This window comes from Phascolarctos cinereus, unplaced genomic scaffold (assembly GCF_003287225.1).
Source record: "Phascolarctos cinereus isolate Bilbo 61053 unplaced genomic scaffold, phaCin_HiC Scaffold_5;HRSCAF=322, whole genome shotgun sequence".
In the NCBI taxonomy this organism is placed as follows: Eukaryota; Metazoa; Chordata; class Mammalia; order Diprotodontia; family Phascolarctidae; genus Phascolarctos; species Phascolarctos cinereus.
Genome location: NW_027555958.1, coordinates 245,595,935 through 245,604,670, shown reverse-complemented (window position 1 = coordinate 245,604,670; position 8,736 = coordinate 245,595,935). Strand labels below are relative to the sequence as shown.

General features: G+C 38.9%; 1 pseudogene; it reads left to right on the top strand.

Moving 5' to 3' along the window:
• Window positions 1-6,418: 6,418 nt before the first annotated feature.
• On the top strand, window positions 6,419-7,271 carry LOC110199327 (microfibrillar-associated protein 1 pseudogene; annotated as a pseudogene).
• The last annotated feature ends 1,465 nt before the right edge of the window (window positions 7,272-8,736 follow it).

The window sequence follows — 8,736 nt, the reverse complement described above, 5'->3', positions numbered from 1 at the left end:
CACAATGCAAGTACGTGAAATCTTGCTGTTTTCAGTCTGAATGTGTAGTCATCCCATATTCCAAACAGTTGGGTAAATTAGTACTCCTGCATAGTCATGTGAAAGATTAAATCCTGGGAATAGAGCATTCTTTCTGAATGAAATGGGAATAATTAGACAAAGGGAAAAGAAGTTTGTGAAACAAAGGTACAAACATAGTGTTGAATCATTATCCCACAGATTAAGGCTGGGATACATCTGATCTACTATAATAAAATGTGAATTTAAGATCTCAGCTATTCAGCCTAAAATTATATTCCCCCCTATACCTTAAATAATTTAGTAAATGGGCATTTGTCCTAGTTATCTGTATGTTACTAGATATGTGTCTGTATGGAATAAAGTCCTTAAATGTTTCAAAATAATATAAGAATAATTGGGTATTGTTACAACTGGTTGAGGGACCTAGCTGTTATTCTAATAATTACTGAAACTAAATCAGAAACATCTTCAGTTTAAGGGAAAGAATTTCAGTGCATTCAAATTTCTTAGAGGAGGTAACTTATGGAATATTTTTGCATTAATGGAAAATCCAATTTCATTTAAAGTTTGTTATTATTATGGAAACAATACCTATTTATACTGTGTCCTATGGTACAAACATGTTTTATTGTAAACAACTTATTGATATGCACTATTTTGGAACTAGTTACATATGTGTCCTCTCAAGTATTTTATGATAATTAGAATAAAATCAGTCTCATAAGTAAATTCATTTGTATAACTATTGAACTTGAGGGTAGAAAACTTTCTACCTGCAAAAGTGTTGTTACTTATATTTACGTGTGTAGAGTTGGATTCTCAATAGCATCTCATCCTTCTAAAGGAAGTGGAATCAGAGTGGAAACTTTTGAGGAAATAAAAAGATCAGATAATCCTGTATGTCAAAAGTAAATAATAGCATCATGGGGCTCTTGGTTTCTTTCTTTATTTTCCTCTATTCTGACATCACTTTTAATGCTCCTTCTATTTGGGCCCTGCATATTAAACTAGCTTGTCAGATTTATGTCTGCTAGACTACTGGCTGTCCACCTGCAGATGGTCATGCAATAAGGATATCTGTCCCACACTCTCTTCATCCCCTGGATGTTGCTTCAGCCTCATTTTACTCCCCTCCCCACCCCTACTCAGGCAGGGACAGCTCAGTGCCCCTTCCAGCAGGAAGTAGTTCCAGAAGAAGAGACCTTCATCACTCTCTCAAAAGCATTTGGGTATATATTTCTTGAGGGGGGAATAATGAGGTATAAAAGAGTGTTTGAGGAAGGTAGAGCAATCAGGTCATGAGATAGGAGATAAGATGCAGGATGTGACCTGACAGAAAAGTGATCAGAGAAGACTATGCATTGAAGCCCCCACCATAGACTCATCCATGTGCTTTCACAAAGCACCCTCAATTCCAGAGAGGTTCTTTCCCTCCCTTTTCTGTTCTCTTTGCTTATCACCTCCAGACCACCTGACATCCCAGGCATTTTGGAGCCAGGCTTGTTCCTCCCATTCTCTTGTCCCCTTCCTCCATTCCATAAAATTGTATTTAAACCATACCTTTAACCTGACTCTGCTCCTTTAGGGGAGCAGGGCCTGTGTCCTATGCTCTGCCTCCCATGTGGAATAGAGCCCACTGGGGCTCTGCCTCAGAGGGAGCAGGCCCGCTTGGATGCGTCACCCCAATAAATGCCTTTCTTTAACCTGGAGACTGAGCGAATTCTTTCAGGACACTAGGACCTGCACATCTATTCCTCATCATTTCAGGTAGTACCTCAACATTCTTGGGGTCCACCTTGAGCTCATCACCAATGGCTAAGAGAAAGGGGCTGCTCTTATCCAAGCTCCCTCCAGTTCGTGGATTTCAGATGTTACTGACATTGAGTCAGTCATCAGTGCCCCACCTATTGTTGTTAACTTTCCCATTTGATTTATTCACCTCTGGGAATGGAGGGAATGTAGTTGCTGTAAGTACATTCAATCCTGCCACCTATCTACCTGAGATGGAAAGTGAGGTTGCTATGAAAACATGGGGACTTCCTCACCTACTCAGGACAGCTCATTAAAAATCAGAAACAGGTTTCCCATCTACTAGACTATTTACTGTATCCCCAAGACTTAGCAGTAATTAAAATTCCAGGGCACAGCCAATGGAACAGCATTCATTCCCATGCAAGTGACCTGGTTGACCAAGCAGCAAAAACCACAGCTTTAACCCCTCAAACTCCTGAGGGAGTGGCTGCCACAGTACATGTCCCTATGGAACTTTCACTTTGCCCCATAGCTAACATTCTCAGGGAACTTTAAGTAGCTTGTTAAGTTGAGTTGGATGCACAGCCCCTGAAATAAATAATGGAAGATGGAAAAGGGAGGCTAACACTTTCAAGCTGGAAGATAAAGAACTTTGGAGCTGAAAGTGCAATCTTTTGAAAATAGCATTTGTGTTGGTCAGACAGGGGTCCGCCAACAGGCTCCACTAACCCAGCCCTCAAAAAGAAGACCTGATCTCTGACACAAACTATTTGTGTGACCCTGGCCAACTCAGCTCTCAGGGCTCTGAACAATACGATAAGATAGGAAATTTGGGACTTCTGGAAGCCAAGATGGCAGAGTAAGCAGTAAATCACTGTCACTCTCCCTTATTGACCTCCCAAAAAATAGCACCCCAGAAAAAATCCTGGAACCAGAGGAAAAATGGGGTGGAGAACTCTTTTAGCCCAGTAAATTTGGAGGATTGGAAAGAAAAGTGTGTCTCACTTGGGTAAAAACCAGTGAGAGGTGATGAGCCCCAGACAGGTAGAGAACCACCTTGTGCTCTGGTGTAGCCATTGGCAGGCAGACATCCTTCAGCAGCCAGACTTCCATGTGCTTCAGTGTAGCCCCAGGGAAATGCAGAAAAACCCCTGGCCTTGGCACATACCAGACACCACCACTAGGACCCCAACTCAGCACCAGGTAAGCTGACAGACCCCTACAGCCTCCAGCTGCCAGCACTTGAGGCTCCAGCATACAAAGGCAAATGACCAGGACCCCAGCCCCCAGCATAAGAAGATTGGACAGTGCTCCCTGAGCTCCAGCAGGACAGCTAAACTTTAAAAGCCAGGAAATAACCAAACAAGATGAGGAAAAAAAGCAAAAATGAACACTGACCATGGAAAATTACTATGGTGACAGGAAAGATTAAAACACAAAATCAGAAGAGGACAACATAGTCAATATACCTTTAACTGAAACCTCAAAGGGGAATATGAATTGGTCTCTAGCCCCAAAAGCCTTCTTGGAAGAGCTCAAGAAAGATTTTAAAAGTCATATAAGGGAGGTAAAAGAAAAATTGGGAAAAGATATGAGAGGTGTGCTACAGATAGTCAATAGCTTGGAAAAAGAGGGGCAGCTAGGTGGCTCAGAGGATAGAGCTCCAGCCTTGGAGTCAGGAGGACCTGAGTTCAAATGTGGCCTCAGACACGTAACACTTACTAGCTGTGTGACCCTGGGCAAGTCACTTAACACCATTGCCTAGGAAGAAGAAGAAGAAGAAGAAACCTCTGGGCCAGATGGATTTACAAGTGAATTCTACCAAACATTTAAAGAACAATTAATTCCAATACTATATAAACTATTTGGGAAAATAGGTGAAGGAGTCCTGCCAAATTCTTTTTATGATACAAATATGATGCTGATACCTAAACCAGGAAAAGCCAAAACAGAGAAAGAGAATTATAGACCAATTTCCCTAATGAATATAGATGCAAAAAAAAAAGGAAATAAAATACTAGCAAATAGATTACAGTAACTTATCACAAGAATAATACACCATGATGAGATGGGATTTATACTAGGAATACAGGGCTGGTACAATATTAGGAAAATTATCAGCATAATTGACCATATCAATAAAAAAATTTAACAGAAATTGTAAGATTATTTCAATCGATGCAGAAAAAGCTTTTGACAAAATACACTCACTCCTATTAAAAACACAACAGAGCATGGGAATTGATGGAGTTTTCCTTAAAATGATAAGTAGCATCTACCTAAAACCATCAGCAAGCATTACAAGTAATGCAGATAAGCTGAAAGCATTCCCAATAAGATTAGGGGTGAAACAAGAATGTCCATTATCACTACTGTTGTTCAATACGAAACTGGAAACATTAGCTTTAGCAATAAGAAAAATAAATTGAAGGTATTAGAATAGGCAATGAAGAAACAAAAGTATCACTCCTTGCAGATGATATGATGGTATACTTAGAGAATCCTAGAGAATCAACTAAAAATCTACTTGAAATGATTAGTAACTTCAGCAATGTGGCGGGAAATAAAATAAACCCAGATATATCATTGGCATTTCTACATATTACTGACAAAACCAAGCAGCAAGAGATAGAAAGAAAAATTCCATTTAAAGTTAACTGTAGACAATATAAAATATTTGGTGGTCTACTTGCCAAGACAAACCCAGGAACTATATGAACACAATTACAAAACACTTTTCACACATATGAAGTCAGATATAAATAATTGGGAAAACATCAGTTGCTTATGAGTAGGCTGAGCTAATATAATGAAAATGATAATTCTACCTAAATTAATTTACTTATTCAGTGCCATATCAATCAAACTACCAAAAAATTATTTGATAGAGTGAGAAAAACTAATAACAAGATTCATTTGGAATAACAAAAGGTCCAGAATATCAAGGGAACTAATGAAAAGAAATGCAGGGGAAGGTGGCCTAGCCATTCCAGATCTTAAATTGTATTATAAAGCAGGAATCATCAAAACTGCTTAATACTGGCTAGGAAATAGAGTGGTGGATCAGTGGAATAGGTTAACTATGCAAGACACAGTTGTCAATGACTATAGAAATCTATTATTAGATAAACCTGAAGACCCCAGCTTCTGGGATAAGAACTCACTCTTCTACAAAAACTGCTAGGAAAACTGGAAAAGAGTATGGCAGAAACTAGGCATAGACCAAAATCTCACACCATATACCCCAAAAAGAGTCAAAATGTGTTCATGATTTAGATATAAAGGCTGATATTGTAAGCAAACTGGGAGAATAAGGAATAGTTTACCTATCAGATTTATGGAGAACAGAAGAATTCATGACCAAACAGGAGATAGAGAACATTATGAAATGCAAAATGGATAACTTTGATTACATTAAATTAAAAGGTTTTTGCACAAATAAAGCCAATGCAGCCAAGATTATAAGGGAAGCAGAAAGCTGGGAAGCAATTTTTATAGCCAATGTCTCTGATAAAGGCCTCATTTCTAAAATATACCAAGAACTGAGTCAAATTTATAAGAATACAAGTCATTCCCCAATTGATAAATTGTCAAAGGATATGAACAAGCAGTTCTCAGATGAAGAAATTAAAGCCATCTATAGTTATATGGAAAAAAGCTCTAAGTCACTATTGATTAAAGAAATGCAAATCAAAACAATTCTGAGGTACCACATCACACCTATCAGATTGGCCAACATGACAAAACAGGAAAATTATAAATGTTGGAGAAGATGTGGGAAAATTGGAACACTAATGTACTGTTAGTGGGGCTGTGAACTCATCCAACCATTTTAGAGAGCAATCTGGAACTATGTCCAAAGGGCTAAAAATCTGTGCATACACTTTGAACTGCAATACTGCTACTAGTTCTGTATCCTAAAGAGATCATAACAAAGGGAAAAGGACCCACATATACAAAAATAATTATAGCAGCTCTTTTTGTGGTGACAAAGAATTGGAAATTGAGGGCATGCCCATCAATTGGGGAATCGATGAACAAGTTGTGATATATGATTTTAATGGAATACTAGTGTTCCATAAGAAATGATGAGCAGGCAGATTTCAGAAAAACCTGGAAAGACTTACATGTACCGATGCTGAGAGAAGTGAGCAAAACCAGGAGAACATTGTACCCAGTAACACCAACATTGATAGACTTAATTCTTCTCAACAATGCAAGGATCTAAGAAAACTCAAAAAAACTCAAGATGGAAAATGCTATCCACATCCAAAGAAAGAAGTATGGAGTCTAAATGTAGATCTGAGTATACTATTTTCTCTCTTTTTTTAGCTTTTTTTTCCTTTCTAGTGGTTTTTCCCTTTTGTTCTGATTCTTCATTTACAACATGACTAATATGGAAATATGTTTAATATGATTATACATATATAGTCTATAGCAGATTGCAAGTCATCTTGTACAGGGGGAAGGGTAGAGAAGGAGGAGAAATTAGAACTCAAAATCTTATAAAAGTAAATGTTGAAAACTAAAAATAAATAAATATTTTTAAAAGATAGAAAATTTAGTGATGAGAGCAGAAGTACCAATTTGCATTGACGGGGGCTCTTCCTCACCCAAGAGTTCCTGATGCCAATGAAGTTGCAGGATGCTTCAGCGAGCACAGGAGAGGAAAAATGAGGAAATGGAAGTCAGGGAAGTGGTCGATGAAAGGCATTCTGAAGAATCAGAATTAGAGTCCGAGTATGAAGACGGTGAGGATGAAATGGAACCCAGCCTCAAGCCAGTCTTCATTCAAAAGCAGAACAGGGAGACAGTTCAAGAACATGAGGCGGAAGCATTGAAGAAGGAATTGGAGCGGCAGGCAAAACGTCTGGCTGAGGAGAAGCGAAAGTACATGCTGAAGATCGTGGAAGAGGAGGTAAAAGAAGGAACTGAAGGCCAACAAACGTTCCCTGGCTGCCCTAGATGCACTCAATACAGATGACGAGAACAGTGAGGAGGAATATGAGGCATGGAAAGTTCGGGAGCTAAAAAGAATCAAACGAGACATAGAGGAACGAGAAGCGATCAAGAAGGAGAAAGCAGAAGTTGAACGCCTGCGAAACCTGACAGAGGAAGAAAGACGAGCTGAACTCCGAGCAAATGGCTAAGTTATTACGAACAAAGCTCTTAAGGGCAAACACAAGTTCTTGCAGAAGCACTATCACCGGGATGCTTTCTTTATGGATGAAGAGGAAGAAATATACAAGAGAGACTTCAGTGCTCCCACCCTGGAGGATCATTTCGATAAGACAATTCTTCCCAAAGTGATGCAGGTCAAGAATTTTGGACAGTCGGGCAGAACCAAATACACCCACCTTGTGGATCGAGACACCACTTCCTTTGATTCAGCTTGGGGACAAGACAGTGCCCAAAATACCAAGTTCTTCAAGCAAAAAGCAGCTGGGGTACAAGATGTATTTGAGAGGCCATCTGCCAAGAAGATGAAAACTACTTAGGATTCAACCACCTACTTCCCTGACTATGGACACATGGGGAAGTCTGAAGCAGAGCAGGCCAGTGTTGGAGCTACCTTGTTAAGTCTGAAATATACCTAGAAAATAACCCAGCTGTACACAGTGGAGAATTGCAGTTTTAGATACTCTTATTTTTCTATTCTTCTTTGTACAGGAAAATGTTAATGTTTGCTAAGGATGATAATAATACAAAGTTTTTTAAAGACATGTTGATTATGTTCAAAACTTAGATTTATTTAAACAGTATGAGTGAATGTGTTATTCTGATAGATTATGTCTTCTGAAATAAAGTTATATAGGAATTGAATGGTGCACAGAGTAGAGCCTTCAAATAGGACTTAGCTCTGCTGCAAAAATCTTAATGGATTCTCAGCTATAAGTATTCTTAATGTAAAAATTACTTGCCAGGGTTTTCATTTTTGACCCTGGAGCTGTTCAACACAAAGCATTGTGGAAATAGCAATAAAAGGATATTGGGGAGAAGAAAGAAGTAGAGGGAGCAGCTTACATTCTATTGGGACCATCCCATTGTAATGGGAAAACACAAAGTAATTCCAAGAGGAAGACTTCATGCAGTCCATCTTGTTTCTGTGGGCGTGAAAGGAAGCTACACATGAAACAAAATGGAAAGGTCTAGAAAATTTGGATTTTTGAGAATCTGAAATGTCATCATAGGTTGTTTACAGGAGCAAAAACAGCTCTAAATGCGGATGGTGCTATAATGGCCCAAGCAAAGGCCAACCAGTCAACCTGGCGTCCTATTTGACAACTTTCCCAAGAGCAGGTTCATATCTGTGACCCTTGAAGTTGATATATTGTCTGTGTGATCCTGGTCTAGTCACAGCCTCTTCCTGCTGAAGCAACTCCCAGACTGTAATTTTTAGAATGATTACTGATCTGCATTGGCAGAAGGGTAGTCCTCAGCTGGAAGTTCCCCACACAAATGAAATCACAGCTATCATTTTATTCATGATTCCTACTATGACAGTGTCAAGAATCGCAACAGAAAGGGAGGGAGGGGCATAAAGCAAATTCAACCCTGTGTAATTATGATGACTAAGCTCCAGTATCCTTCTTCATAAAATGAAGAAGTTAGACTAGAGTGTCTCAGAGTTGCCTTTCAGTTCTAAATCTGTGATCCTTTGAAATAAAGACTATTATAGGGGAAATGTGTGAATACATGGTAGCATATGAATGTAATGACCCAATATTATAAAGAATTCAGAGAAACTTGGGAAAACATCAAGACATCACAACTCAGAACAATGATATGATTAATATTGAATTAAGAAAACTTACGAACATTTCTGCTTCTCTCTTCTTGGTCAAGACATAGTTTATCACCAAAGGAGACAGGTGATATCACACATGGCCAATATCTTCATTTGTTTTGCTTGACTGTCCTTCTTTGTTACCAGGAAAGGTTCTGTTTGTTTGGAGTAAGAGG